The 15905-nt window shown below is 38.2% G+C and overlaps 1 protein-coding gene across 3 annotated transcripts in view; it reads left to right on the top strand.

The window, feature by feature from the left end:
- The first annotated feature begins 1710 nt into the window (after positions 1–1710).
- CDK17 (cyclin dependent kinase 17) overlaps positions 1711–15905 on the top strand; it is a 112503-nt gene continuing 98308 nt past the window's right edge. For 2 of the 3 annotated variants that reach the window (XM_039236560.1, XM_039236561.1), the window contains exon 1: positions 1711–1783. The gene's annotated coding sequence lies outside the window, so the exon portion shown is untranslated. Of the gene's footprint in view, positions 1784–2382; positions 2647–15905 lie in introns of those variants that run through there. The other variant, XM_039236559.1, reaches the window with a different exon arrangement.

Here is a 15905-nt window from a genome sequence, read left to right as displayed (position 1 = left end):
ATTTATGGATCCTGGTAATTTTAGAGGCATGGGAGAAGTCTGATTGAAATGTAGGATTTTTGTTGGATATTACATTAGATTTATTCCACTTTGCCCAACAAAATAAAAGAAGTCAGCAGGCATTATTTTTAGAGGGAAAGGATTCATCCAGGAATCGAAGAAGGTAATTGTCAGAGGTCCTTAGGATATAATGTGATTTGAGATTGCACTAAAAACTTACAAAGTCTATTTCTGGGTATTAAATGGAAAACTATTTATATTTCACTTCAGCAGACTTTTATGTGGTTTAAAATGTTTTCTTATTTACCTTGTCCACATCCGGTCCCCATTCTTGTCTTTTCTATCTTCTCATTATCTCCCTCTAGGGGTTTGTTTGTTTTTACCTTTTGCTTTTATCCTTATTGGTGGAAAGAAGTGGGTCAGTGTTACTTTAGTTTGTCTTCACTTTCACTCTGCTGTTCATTCCTGAACTAGCTTTTAGCCTCTGGGAAAGAAGAAAGTAAAAATATTTAGAGAAACTGGGCCAACCTCTTGACGCTCCCTCCCCCAAAGGAAACAAAACCTAACCAACGGCAACAGCAGTTCCTCTCTGTTCTCTTACAGCACCTTGTTATTTCTCACAAAGCTCAGAGTTTTATTATAACAAGTTATTGACTATCTTTCATCCAGCTAGACTTTCAGCCCTTTGAGGACCTAGCGTATTGCCAAGAACACAATACAAAGAAATTAAAAGAATAAATGCTGCGTGCGTGAACGCTGCACTGCTACCCCACCCAACCACTCATCATAAAGGAGAAAAGTTGCAGTCAGCATGCTCAGGTGTGGGCCCTTTAAATCAGCTCTCTAGAAAACCAGTAGAGAACTGCGGCATTGATATCTTAATTACATCATTACTTGGATAATTTAAGCAAGAGTTTTTGTTTTGTGGGGGGCGGGTGGGAGGAAGATGAAGGGGCTGAATTACTCAGGTAATTTTCCTCCCTAGTCGCTGTGTTGCGTCACTACGTAACCATCGCACTCGGGTGGGGTCTTCTCACCCCCCTCTCCTCCCTTGGGTGGCTTCGGGAGCCCTGCAGGAGAGACAGAGGCGCCCACCTCGGGGCGGGGGGTTTCCCGGGGATACCCCGCCCCGCCCTCTAGGCCCCGCCCCCAGGCCGCCGGCTCCGCCCCTCCCGCCGCCGCCGCCAGCAGGGGTCGCGCTGCCCGCGGCAAGCCGCTCAGGCGGGGGTGGGGGAAGCTCCCGCGGCGGGTCGCTTTTCTCCGCTGCCGCTGGTTGGATCGTTTCAATAAAAGTCTTTTTTCTCGCTCGCTCGCTCTCCTCCGGGGAACAGGCGGAGGCGTCAGTCCGCAACCGCCGAGTGAGAAAGCGACGCACACGCAGAGAACGAAAGCGGCCGTCCGCGGTCTCCCGAGCTCCTCACGGTCCGGCCGCAGAGAAGAAGGAGCCCTCGTCCGGGCGGGCCGCCTCAGCCGGGCGTCACCTCCCGACCCGCCTCACTCCCGCCCAGGCTCCTCCGAGGGGATTAGTGGGCTGCCCGCGCGGCCCGGCGGCCCGGGAGCCATGTTGTCCGGGGGGCTTGGCAACGCGTGAGGGACCCGCGGCCCCTCCCGGAGGCTCCGGACCCTCGGCGAGAGCCGGAAGGCAGCGGCGGAGGCCTGCGCCTCGGAGGCGCCTCGGGTCTGCCAGCCGCCGGGACCCGGACCTGCATCCGGTCGCCGCGGGCGTCGGCAGAGCAGCTCACCCTCCGCGCCTCGCTTTGCGACGCGGCCCCCGCACTTGCTGGTGAGTTGGTGGCGGACGGCCGCGCGGGGCTTTTCCTGCCGCCGGGCGGACCCCGAGCCGACGGGTGCGGGAGGGTGCTTGGGACCGAGGGCCGGGGCCGGAGGCGTTGGGGGCCCGCTGGAGGCTCAGGCCCGGCCGGGAAGTTGAGAGAGGGAGGCGCGGCATAGGGAGCTCGTGAGTGCCGTCGCCCCTCTCATCCAGCGCGAACCCCGGGGCGCCCAGGCATTTCCGGGGTGGGGTGGGGTGCGGGTATGTGATGGGCTTCTTCGCGGAAGGCGCTTCCAGCCGCAGCCTCTTCTGTTGCTTGCTGCCCATTTGGTCTCCGGGGGAGGCCCAGGAGGAAAGAGGCAGAAAGTCCCCCGAGATACAAAGATCCCCCTCGGCGGGGGTGGAGCTGCAGGCGCGGGCGGCGGAGGGGAAAGGAAGGGCGCTAGTCCGCGGGAGGTGGGCGAGGAGGCGGCGGTGGCCGCCGCGCTTCCAGCTCCTTGGAGACGCTGGGGGTGTGAGCGGGCGGCGAGCGCGGAGGAGGAGGAGGAGGAGGAGCCTTCGCGTGGGGAACCGGGCCGAGACAAAGATCACCGCAGCCTCCCGCTGGCGGGTCACACCCCTGAGTGTTGGTCAAGAGCTGAGGTGGAGGGAGTGTGGGAAACCCAAAGAGCCGATGGGGAGGGGAATATGGGCAGCTGCCAAGTATTGTCGTCTGCGTTGCAGTTGCTTTTCTCAGCATTTTCGTGCCCGATGCTTTTGCTCCCCAACTCAGCTGGATAGCTCCAGATTCCTTTCCGTCACCACCTCACGGCCACATTGAGTCCCTTGTGGTTTTCCCCTCATTCTCCCCCTACTTTTCACCCACTCCTTTTCGGGTAAGCAGTGTTTTGCCTTCAGCTTGGGGGAACGTTTTTTAATGACAGGATGCCTGAGCTTGTTCTGACCCTGAACTGCCTTGAACTCCTCTCTCTTCCTCCCACCCTTTCCTTTCTGGGATCTTAGAATGTCACATGGCCACCAACAATTAGCTTTTCTTCAAAAATGGCAAAAACACTTAGCTGAAATGGTGGCGCTCCTATTTTATAGTAATTCGTCCACTAAAGACATCACCACTTTACTTAGCCATGTAAATTTTCTAGGTAACAAAAGTGGCAAATTTTGAGCCTTCGCTGTTTACCTGGAGTCAGCAAAGTGTATTCCTGGCTGCCAGACCTTCTGACACTTACCAGGAAATGCTTGACTTAAAGACAATTCATTCCTCAAACTTTGCTGATTCTTGAGTCTTTGTTGAGGGCTTTCTTTTAAAAGGCACTTGTGTAAGAAGGTCAGAGTAACAAATTTGAGTTACTGTATCTTAGATTTCTGTTAACCATTGGACAGAAGTAAATGAATGGGATTTTAAGATCTTTAATGCCTGGAGTCAACGAAAGCCTCCGTTGAAGCTAGAGACAAGGTTCAATCAAATTTTAAGAAAATTTGTTAGCATTGGTATTATTTGTTTTGTTTGTTAACGAAGTCATATCAATCTTTGTAATTCTAATGTCTGCATGCTTCCAAAAACAACGGTTGTTAACAAAAGAAAAAATTTTGGGTATATTTAAGGAAAGTTTTTTCTTTTTTTTTTATGAGGGAGAATTTGGAATATAAAAGTGTTATCCTTTTATCTGGTGGACTGTCTCATAGGCCAGAAATGCTAACAGTTTGAATGCTGGACTTCAAAGAAAATAGCTGATCCTTTGGATTTAGCTGTTTTAAAATCTCCGTATATGTGTGTACACACACACACACACATATATACACACATAAAATATTTTACATCAAAAATAGATATTGAAGCATGAGTGGAAAGGAATTAAATGTAAAGACTGATATAGGGATGCTGCTGTTATTATTCTGAGAACAGTCCTATTTTGCTGCCATTACAATGTTTGCGCTATAAAAATTGTGAAAGGGATTTCATTTTAGGGATTTCATTTCCTGCCTCTGAATTGTGGGACTCCGTACCTCATTCTTACCAGTTAATACATTTCAGATATCTCTGTGAAATTAAAGGTCATATCGTTAATGATCAGTGTTTTGTATAGCATATTTAACAAAAGACCAAATTGAAGATACATTGGTTTTTTTCTACATGTTTTTTTAGTGTCTAATTAGATTATGAAATTTAATTCTCTGAAGGAAATCTACCAAAAAGTTAACAAAGATTTCTGGGTGGTGGGATTTATGGATGAATAAAAATACAGTTCTGTATTTTTCCAAAATTTTACATTCCTTTTGTAATAAGAAAAAAAGTATATCAAGTATAAAGCTTTATTAATAACCTAATTTTCCTATTACTAGGAGAAGCCCCCATAAAGAGTTTATTCTCATCCTTGAACTCTGACCCGAAAAAAGTCACTTTCAGGTGTTAGGTATTTGAAATAGTGTAGCCTGCCAGATGTGCTCTGCTTACCTGAAGGGAGAAAGATACATAGTAAGGAAAGATGAAATTGAAAGAATTGATTCAGTATATGGTAGGGATCCAATATATGGTGGTAGCTTTGTAATCTTGTTCTGATAAGTCATTGGTTTTACAAAAAATAGAAAAGTTAAATTTTATTTTCTCTGTAGTGTTGACTAAACATTTTAATGTATTTGTTGATATATTTTGTTTTTAGATATTGCTTCAGTCCTATGATTAGGGTGGAAAGAGATGGCATAAAATAATTCACTTTGTTGAGGCTTTTGTTTTTCTCCCTTATTTTCAGTAATACTTCCCTCCTTTTTCTTTATTGATGAAATAGTACTAACTAAACAACTGTGAAGATATTTTACTGTGAATGGTAGAAACTATAATGGCAAGAAGATAATCAGCAGTGAAGATGATGTCCCTTAATATTATAAAACATTATCTGTGAACACAAAATTTTTCCCCTGGCATTTTCTTTGTTATTATCTAATAGTATTGAATATTTATAAGGCATTACATTTTGAATCTTTATTACTGTTCTGTAATCTTTATAAAATTGGAGCATCATGTCATGGCATTCTTTTTTATAGCTTTTACACTTTCACGGAGGATAATTACTTACATGAATTGCTGTGTTGTAGAAAAGGGACGTTATAGGTTAAATTCAGTTAATAAAAATATTCATTAGAGTATTTTATCTATTTTAGAAATTGTCTCCTTTCATATGTGTGAAGAAAGAATAGTTTTGAGGTTGTTTGAATTTTGAATGTGTAATTTTTGCTTAAACTTTAAATGGAAAAGTTATTTAAAGTGCAGTTTATAAACTGACGATAGCATTTTATGTTTCATTATATCTTTTTAATGTTTATTTATTTTTGAGAGAGACTGAAAGAGACAGAGTGCAAGTGAGGGAGGGGCAGATAGAGAGAGGCAAACACGAAACACGAATCTGAAGCAGACTCCAGGCTCTGAGCTGTCCTTGATGCAGGGCTCAAATCCAGGAGCTGAGATCATGACCTGAGCTGAAGTTGGATGCTCAACTGACTGAGCCACCCAGGAGCCCCAGCATTTTGCATTTTAAATGATAAACAGTAGGTTTATGGCATTTAAAATTGTGCTTTATATAGTATTTATGAGGTTTAAACATCGCCTAAATAGAAAACTTTGTGTAGGTTACTAGCATTTAACTTACAGTGTTGGCAGTTTCTTTGAACTGGTGAGGAGGGGACCTTTTTAAATTTCTATTTACAATATTTAGCCAAGAATTCTTACTGTCATTACTGGATTCTTTGTTATTATTTTGCTCCCAGCCTTTTTGGTTGCCAACTACTTTCATATCCGAAATATTGACCTAGAAAGAGTAATTGCCAAGGACCAAGAAAATGTATTGAATATATATACCTGAGTGTAGCTCACCTTTCCTAGTCTGTTTCTCTCTCTCTGTTGGCCAACTTGGAAAATAAATAAATACTTAACAATAAATCTAATGGGAATGTGCCTGCTATAATTAATGTTATATTCTATTGTAACCTATGATACTGAATACTGTAAGTGAGGAGGTAGGTTTACAGATCTATGGCATATTGGGATGAGTGAAAATTACCTCACTCTCCAAAGTCTCCTTTTAAAATTACTTTTTTGGGGTGCCTGGGTGACTTAGTTGGTTAAGTGTCTTGACTTCAGCTCAGGTCAGGATCTCGAGGTTTGAGCCCCGCATTGGGGCTCTGTGCTGACAGCTTGGAGCCTGGAGCCTGCTTTGGATTCTGTCTCCCTCTCCTTCTTCACCTCCCCTGCTCGCACTGTGTCTCTCTCTCAAAAATAAATAAATATTAAAAAAATAAAATTATTTTTTGATGTAAACTATATGTAAAGGAAATTAAACTCAATTACCTCTTTTTCTAGTACTATGCCAGGTGTTACTTTGTTTAATCCTCATAGTAAGCTAATCATATAGGTATTGTGCCTGTTTACAAATTAGGACACAGAGGCCCTAGATTAAGTGATGGTCTCCAAGGTCCTACTTCTTTGATGAAGCTGAGATTCCAGTTTTGGTGTTCAGACCACTATATTAGGCTGCCTCCATGGGGACATGATGTTAAAAAGTCTGTTATGTTAAGTGTCTGCTATAGAGAGAACGAAAAAGTGATACATTAAAAAACTCATCAAAATTAGATTTAAATTCCATTGAATTAGCTTTACTACACACAAAAAAATTGAACTATACAAAATATATAATAGAGGACATATTTATAGCTCAATATGAATTAAAGGTACTAGAAAGATACTGAAAATATTTGTAGATTTATTTTTAATCATGGACTTATCAGTTATTTTGGGGGGGCATAAAGTAAAATGAATGTTGATGCTGAAAAGCAAAAATAATTATACTGTATATTTACTCTCATTTTTACTTCTAAGTTTTCTTATTTATTTTGGTTTTACATGTGTTAAAATTAGTTTGCATTATTTCAGCATATGCCATAAATGGGGAGATGGCTCAGATGCATGCTGTGTAGGTTGCTTCAGTATTGGGTGAGAATTTTGCTTTAAGGTAGACAAATTTTATATCTATATCTGTACACATATAATTGTTTATTGGTTTTTGGTTTTGGAATTGCTTACTTAGTTAAGTAAGTGTAGATTTTGATCTTGTGTTTTTATTGCTATATGGCTATACACCCCTGAAAATGGAAATATCAGAGCAGATTGTACATTTCTGGTAATAACTTTTTACATTGAAAGCCAGTCCTTATGATGTTATTGTTGATATATATCCTATCTGTTGTTCAATTTGAAGAAGAGAAAATTTATTGAATTGACTAAAAGTACTCCATTAAAGTGGAAAAGCAATGAAAGCAGATTTTCTTTTGTTGTCATAAAAGCTAATTTGGAAAAGGTTTTTGTCAACCCCTTTTTTTTAACTTAAAAAAAAAATGTACGCTCTAAACTCAACATGGCGCTTGAATTCATGACCTTGAGATCAAAAGTTGCATGTTATACCAACAGCCACCTACTTGCCCCTTATCAGCTTTCTAACAGCACATTTTTATTTCTCTTTATGCACTTATTAGCATACTTTCAAGAGTACTCTTAATTTTAGATGCATATTTGTAAACAGTGGGAAAAGGAACCAAGAATAATTTAACTGTATTCTAGGCTAGTGACTAGCTCACTTCGGTCTTCTCAATCACATATTTAGTCTTTCTATTCTTATAATTGATGCTTATTATTTGTTAATGTGTGTTAATATTAAATAATGTAAACAAAGTTTGGTAAAAATTGATATTAATATTTGTGAAAAATAATTAGGTAACAACATTGAAGCTCTTATTACTCCAAATTTAGAGGCATTATCCTTTAAATTAGTATGTAAGATAAATTAGCTAATATATATTTTTAAGTATTATCTTTAAACCTTTACCATAATTCCACACTTTAATGTTTTAATTACTGGTTTGTAGTGCTATTTCTGGTGGGAAGCTTTTTATTGATTTTTGAAGTAAATTTTAGATTCTTAAGCAGACTTTAGCCCCTTGAGCTTGTCTTAATGAAATATTTTAAAGAAATCCTTTATGGCTGTATTATACTTAATACTTTTTCTTATTTAGTTTTTTGTTTGTTTTTTGAGAGAGAGGAGCTAGAGGGAGAGGTATGCATGTGCATTCAAGCAGGGGAGAGACAAAGAGAGAGGGAAAGAGAGAATTTTAAGCAAGCTTCATGCCCAGCAGCTCAGGGTAGAGCCTGAGGTGGGCTCCATCTCCAGGACTGAGAGATCATGACCTGAGCCAAAGTCATGAGTTGGACGCTTAATTGACCAGGCCACCCAGGTGCCCCAATACATTTTGTTTTTCATTTCAGGGGTATAGTGAGTAAGTACTTTAAAGCGTTTGTTGTGCCCTAGGCATTGTATTAGTCATTGTATATGGTATAAAAATATAATTTAATGAAGAACTATTGTAATATGTGAAATAACAGCAACACTAGTTGACTGGAATGTTCTGCTCTTGGCCCTTTTCTCGTGTTTTACATATTTGCTGGGGAGTCTCCTCTGTATTTAGTGCTTTGTTCTTATTACCTGTATGTTGATGATCTTCACATCTTTACTTCTAATCCAGACCTCTTTCTCTGAATTCTTTCTAGTTACCTCCTAAATATTGCCTCTTAGTGCTGTTTTACCAGAGCTGAACTTTTTTTTTTTTATCCTCTGCCTCCATTCCCAACCACAGTATTGCACCACCATCAGCCTAGTCACTTGACCCAAAACCTTTGGCAGATTATGCTTTTCTGTTAGCTCTCCTCTCCCTAGTCCAGTCTCACACCAAACTTTATCAATTTTATTTCCTAAATATCTTTTAGATTTATCTTTTCCTGTTGTTCCTTTAATATGTAAGGGTTCTAGAATACCTCATCTGTATTATTACATTCAGTTTTGCCCATTTTAATCTAACAGGTATTCATTTTCCTTTACATTTAGATGTCTGTCCTTTCTTCTGCCCATCCATCCATGTATCTATGTCTGAAGTGCCTGCTTGTTCAACTAACATTCCTTGTCCACGCTAGGAAATAAAGATGAGGAAGCTGGTGTGTTGCTATTACGGTGCTGTGATACTTGGAGAGAAATTCTCATTTTTGAGGGCAAATGTCACTTTATGTACTCTGGTGGAGTTATGGTGATTGTGCTATGACATTTATGTCGACATAGTACTTAAGACATTGTTTTGTAATCGATTATAAATCTCCCTTCTGGTTGGCTTTGTGCTCCAGATAGACCATGTTTTTTTGGTATTCCTTCCAAATTATGTATTGCCTAATTGAATGAATGAAATGATGGGATTAGGATATGAATTAGTAATTTAGGGGCAGATTAATCATGGTGTAGAAAGAGTCAAGAATCAATTCTGATATGGGAGAAAAATAAAAAGCCATCAAAATTCTTGAGTATTGTTGTTAACGTGTAGGTGGTATTGTGTGTGAGCAATATGGAAGCAGTTTGTAGGGAAACTTGGAGGGGCAATAATGACATTATTGGGTCTTTTTAATTACATGTAAGCTGTGCTAACTTGTCTTAGACAGTTTGGAAATATAAACTTACATATTTATATGTGAATAAAATTACATATTTATATGTGAATAAAGTATCTGCTTCTAAAGATCTAAAAACTTTGGTTAATATTAAGAGAAAAATTTTGTTTAGCGATAACATTTCATCCTTAATGAAATTGAGCTTTTTATCTATGTGTAGTACTGGAGCTAAATGCATTTACCGAAGTAAAATATAGAAATGCACTCACAGGGAGAGCACAGTGCATTTATTGTCTTTCCTCTTGCCCTGATAATTTATGTATACAGTTGACCAAGAATTTTGTTTTTATCAGGATTATAATTAAATAAAAACTGCTTTAGGGTCTAATTTTAAAATTAAAGACATCTATTGATATTTTTTAAACTGAGCTTTAAATTATACCTATGTTATAGTAGGTATATTGTAAGAATTAGGTATATTTTAGAAATCAGAGGGGTGCCTGGGTGGCTCAGTTGGTTAAGCATCTGACTTTGGCTCAGGTCATGATCTCACGGTTCTTGGGTTCAAGCCCCGCATCAGGCTCTGTGCTGACAGCTAGCTTAGAGGCTGGATACTGCTTCAGATTCTGTGTCTTCCTCTCTTTCTCACCTTCCTCTGCTCATGCTGTCTCTCTCTCTCTCAGAAATAAATAAAACATTAAAAAAAAAGATATCAGAGATTACGGCTTGATGACATCTTGAAATGTGACATTTAAAATTACATAATTTGTGAAATTCAGTTCCTTTTCTTATTTCTCAACTTATTATATAGTCTTAAAACATTAAAAATTTTTCTATCAGTTACATTTTCAAGATTATTTACTGATGTTTTATTATTTTAGGAAGAGTGGAGTCAGCGCTGTATTTTGCAGTAGATTTTTTTGCCCATGGTTTTTTAAAAATTTTGTTTAAAAATTAAGTTCGTAATGCTCAATATGGGGCTTGAACTCATGACCCTGAGTTCAAGAGTTGCATACTTTATCCATGGGGTTGGCCATAAATTTGTGAGCATTTGCCCTACCCTCCACCCCTTCTTCAAATATTCTTGTTATTTACATTTCTATTATCCTCTAGTCCCTTTTCGTCCTTAGAAGCTATAAAATGGTTAACACATTTTTTGAAAAGTTTATTTTGAGAGAGAGAGCCCAAGCGAGCGAGCTGGGGGAGAGGAAGAGAGAAAGGGAGCGAATCCCAACCATGAGATCATGACCTGACTTGAAATCAAGAGTCAGTTGCTTAACCCACTGTCAGGTGCCCTGACACATTTAAAATTTTATGTATAATTTTTTGGGAAAAAATATGAACTCTTATTTTTATAATATAAAGTTGGAATTGGTTAAATGTGTCCATTTGTTTTTCATAAAGAAAGTATTTCAGTATTAACTGATAATCATGTGATCCTGAACTAGTTACTTAAACACTTAAGGGTCATTTTTTTCCTATGAAATTGGGAAGTGCCAGAACCTATTTCATGGGGTTTGGGAATTAAATGAAATGATACGTGTAAAGGACTGTAAAGTACCTTGCATTTAGCACTCACAACAGGCAATTTTTTTGTATTACTCTTTAATAGGAAGAATTGTTGGTAATGGTACCACAATTGTTTTGCTGATCTATTCTTTCAGGTTTATGCATTCAGGTTGAATAAGTGATTCACAAGGACAGTTGAATTAAAATAATCTCTCTGGCTTTTAAAACTGTACATACCTCCAGGATTTTTGCATCTGCTTCCCTATTTCCACCCGATTTAAGAATCACTGTTAGTGAGTTAGTGTTACTAATCAGTGTATGTTGCATCCTTTAGGTATATTGCAGGGAGGAGGATAGTAAAGACTATTGGACCAAATAATGTAGGATATTCATTATTGTTCCTTATCTAATGCCCATTATGAATAAAGGTTATAATCTTCCTGACAAATAAGCACATTGATTAATCTTTTCTTTAGGACCAACCAGAGTTTTCTTGTAAACATTGCCCTTTGTTTTCCTTCTTCAGACCTATGCTATACTACTTGTTTGATGTCTTAACAGTATTTGCTGTCCATGTTAATGACTTTTATGTGTGATTCAGATTTTCTGAAAGTCAGAATAGAATAACAGGTCATATAACTTATCCATCAAAAAAAGAAAATGGTTTTGCATTTTATTCTTTGTCATAAAGTCTTATTTATTATCTCTTTTTTAAAAGTTTACTTATTCATTTTGAGAGAGAGAACGAGAGTGCCTGTTTGAGTTGGGGAGGTACAGAGGGAGAGGAGGGAAAGAATCCCAAGCAGGTTTGAGGCTGTAGTGCAGAGCCCAACACCGGGTTTGAACTCACAGACTGAGCCATGTGATCATGACCTGAGCCGAAAAACAGTTGGATGCTTAACCATCTGAGCCACCCAGTGCCCCTATTATCTTAGGTGTTTATTATCTTATGTTCTTCTAGGTCAGTGACCTTTACATGAACTTCAGAAGCACTCTTGTTGATTTAAAAACCAAGAAACAAACAAAAAACAACTAGATGTCTCCATGGTGTGTGTGTGTGTGTGTGTGTGTGTGTGTGTGTATGTATGTATGTATGTATGTATGTATATGATGTAAAATCCTTAGCTCTGTTCTGAAACAACTGAGTTGGAATCTCTGAGCTTGGTTTTTTAAAATGTTCCAGGCAGTCCTTGGGTTTAGAAACACAGTTCTAGGGTTTAGCACAGTGTTAAGAGGAATATTCATTTATATATAAAGTAAAGTAAAGGCAAAGTGATTGAAACTTTCCATCATTTCATCTTATTTTTTTCTCTCCTTATTCTTTTTTGAATTTCCTGGTATCATGTTTTGGGGGGATTTTCTTAACTTTATGTATAAAAGTCTTATGTTCCAATTATTGTATTTATTTTTTATCTTTTTAGTGAATATCTTTTTGTTTTGGTTTTTTAGTTTGTTTTCTTAAAACATAACTGAGGCACATTAAAAGCTTTTTTCAAAGTCTAATGAACATACATTGATTGAATTAGGGAGCACCAAACAGGAGGTTTTTACCTGTCTACCATCTGGAGCTGGGAGAGTGGGGAAATTTTTATAGGGAAGACATATAAGCAAAGGGAATTACTTGATTGGTGATAGTTTAAGCAGTTGCCTTATTTGGAAAGCCTACTTGGCTATTTGTGATTGGTTGTTCTTAAGTTTCATTTTCTCAGATTCTTGTTCAGTGACTGTGGCTTAGGTTTTGGTTTGCTTACCTAGGGTACCAAGGCATTAGAGCCACCTTAGTCTAATCACCTTCTTGCTAAATTACTTTAACAGTTTGAGTGTCTTATTTTGCATCTATGCAGTCTCAATTATTATGTTTTTAAAAATTGTTTTTTAAATGTAAGAACATACTAATGTAGAAAATAAACCATACTCTAAATTCCCTAGCAGTGGTTATCATCTTCAAATATTCTGTCTTTTTTCATATATAAAGTTTAATTTTTTGTTTAAGTTCTTTTTTATAATGTAAATTATTTTTTAAGTTACCAAATAATTCATTGTTATAGCAATATATCAAAAGAAGTTTATCCATTTCATAGTGGTTAATAATTATTAAATTACTGCTTTTCAGTTTTTGTCATTTTAAATTGTGCTGGCACAAGCTGTAGCATGTGACCACACCATCCTCTCCCCCTCATTTTACATTTCCTTAGGGTAGTCAGATACACAGACCTGGGATGCCCAAATCAAACCCTGTGAACCTTTTCAGTTACTGCTTGTTGTGGCAGTGTCACTAGTTATGTGCCATGTCTACTTTTACTGACACTACACTTTAAAATTCTTGCTTCGGGGCGCCTGGGTGGCTCAGTTGGTTATACATCTGACTCGTGATTTCAGCTCAGGTCATGATCCCAGGGTCATGGGATTGAACCCCATGTCGGGCTTTGTGCCAGCTTTGGAGCCTGCTTGGGAGTTGCTTTCTCTTTCCCTTGGCCCCGTCTCCTGCTTGTTATCTCTGTCTCTCAGGAAAAAAAAGTGATCAATAATAATATATATAATAATAATAATACTTTAGATAATTTGTAGAAAGATGTCATTGCTTGTGTTTGAATTTCTTTGATTGCTGGATTTTTTTCCTTCTGTATTTTCCCCTCAGATTGCAGAAGAGGAAATGACTACCATTCCCTGAATCCTGACAGCTTCATTTTTCATTATTTTGTGATACTTTTAAAAAAATCTATTTATTTATTCTGAGAGAGGGAGAGATAGAGCACAAGTGGAGGAGGGGTAGAGAGAGAGAGAGAGGGAGAGAGAGAATCCCAAGCAATCTCCATACTGTCAGTTTAGAGCTCAATGCAGGTCTTCAACCACAAGATCATGATCTGAGCAGAAACCAAAATTTGGACACTTAAATGACTGAACTGCCCAGGTGCCACTGTGATATTTTTTCTTTTAAAAATCATATTGCTGTATATAACATTTTTTCCCCTTAACTTGATAGATTGTTTTGGTGACCCATCTGTTCTTATTCTGGCTCCAGTTTATTTCAGTTATCACAGCTTTGTAATATATCTTCATGTTCTCTCTGGAGAGACAGTTTTTTTCTCCAAATAATTTTGGTATTATGTATTTTTATTCTACTTGTATAAATGGCAGGCAAAAGAGAAGTAGAATAGGTGTCTCCATTTTTTTTTTCTTTCAAAGCTCATCTCTCACTTAAAACTTCAATTCTAGATACATCAGCGCATCTGTAAGAGTTGCATCAGGCATCAGGGTAGACTTCTATTTCCTCATTGTCCAGATTATATCTTGTAAAGAGCATCTCAGTAAAAATTAGGTAATTTTTTATTTTATTCATTTATTAATGCTGTTACCAAAGGTGGACTTGTCCTGAAGAGGAGGGAATGACATTCAGCCAAGGGTATTTGGTAGAGATTTCTTAGAGGAGGTAAAGCTAAAGATAATTAGCTTTAGCATATCCTAGGATAAAAGGGCAGTATGTAAAAAGGAATTATGAATAAAGGTTTTACATTAAAAAAAATTTATTCTCCACCAGCCTATTAAGCATTTCCATATAGTAAAAATAGAGAAATAGAAGTTGCATGTGGAAGATATGGTAGATGCGATCAAAGAGGGAGATATACCAGTAAGGAGTTTGGATTTTATTCATCTATAGAATTGAGCTTTTGAATATTTTTTAGGCAGAATGTCCTCTTTTCTACATTGAAGTCATTGGGGAAAGTTCTTTGAATAGCTACAAATGAGCTACTTCTGGATGTTGAATGGCCAGCTTTTTGTGATATGTGTTTCAGAAGCAGCTTAAAGGGTTGCTTCCCTATTTTGGGAATGCTAAAAAGAGCTACTTGTGCCTTTTTTTTCTGGTCTGGTTCACCTGTGACACATGAAATTGCTTTATTGTCTCTTTGGACAATATTTAACTGTAAATATCAGCATACCAATGAAGGATACAAATACTAATTATACCTTTACAAATGATCATTTAGTTTTTTACACTTTACCTCTGTGTTAATACAACATAGGTAACTATATAACACTATCCATTTAATAGTAATTCAGTTCAGTTATATGAAGGTACTGAGAATAGGTTAATTTTAGCAGCTTCTGTGTTTCAGCACTTTAAAGTCAACTAAGTTTCGAGGTACCTGGGTGGCTCAGTCGGTTAAGTATCCGACTTCAGCTCAGGTCATGGTCTCACGGTTTGTGGGTTCGAGCCCCGCGTCGGACTCTGTGCTGACAGCCAGCTCAGAGCCTGGAGGCTGTTTCAGATTCTGTGTCTCCCTCTCTCTCTGACCCTCCCCTTCTCACGCTGTCTCTCTCTCTCAGAAATAAATAAAAACATTTTTAAAAAATTAAAAAAAAAATAAAGTCAACTAAGTTTGACTTTACAGTTGAATCCTTGAACAACACAGGTTTGACTGCACTCCTACACTTATACATCGATTTTTTGGGAAGCAAAAAGTACAGTACTATAAAAGTATTTTCTCTTAGGATTTTCTCAGTAGCACTTTTTATTCTCTAGGTTACTTTATTGTGAGGTTACAGCATATAATTTGTATGTAACATAGAAAATATGTGTTAATAGACTATGTTATTGGTAAGGTTTCCAGTCAACAGTAGGCTATTAGTAGTTAACTTTTGGTTAACCGACTGAGCCACCCAGGTGCCCCTTAGTAGTTAACTTTTGGGGGAATCAAAAGTTAAATGCAGGGTTTGGACTACACAGGGGTCAGTACCCCTAGCCCCTGTGTTGTTTAGGGGTCGACTGTACTTCTGAAACTTAAAGAATTTTTGAAACATTTTTTATCTTGTTTGTAAGATGGAGGTATCTTTTCTTAAAGTGTTAACTCTTCACAAATGATTATCTCCTTGCCCCATTCCTTTCTTACTTTGAACCCTTCAAATCCTACTTTTGTAGGCATTTAACATTTTAAAAAAATAAACTTTTTTTTTTTTTTGATAGGTGATATGATTAAAAACTTAAAACTATGCAGAGAGAGATATAGGGAAGTCTGGTTTCACCCTTTGCTTTTTCCTGGCAATTTTTCCTCCTATACCTTTTATAGGTAGACATTACCTTTTGTATCTGTTTTATCTTTCCGGTGTTTTTTTGCAAATACAAACAAATACATGTATATTTTATTTTGGAGATTT

The sequence above is a fragment of the Hyaena hyaena genome, unplaced genomic scaffold, assembly GCF_003009895.1.
Source record: "Hyaena hyaena isolate Hyena2069 unplaced genomic scaffold, ASM300989v1 scaffold_113, whole genome shotgun sequence".
NCBI lineage: Eukaryota > Metazoa > Chordata > Mammalia > Carnivora > Hyaenidae > Hyaena > Hyaena hyaena.
Note: the sequence above shows the minus strand (reverse complement) of the source record. Positions and strands in the feature narration are given on the sequence as shown.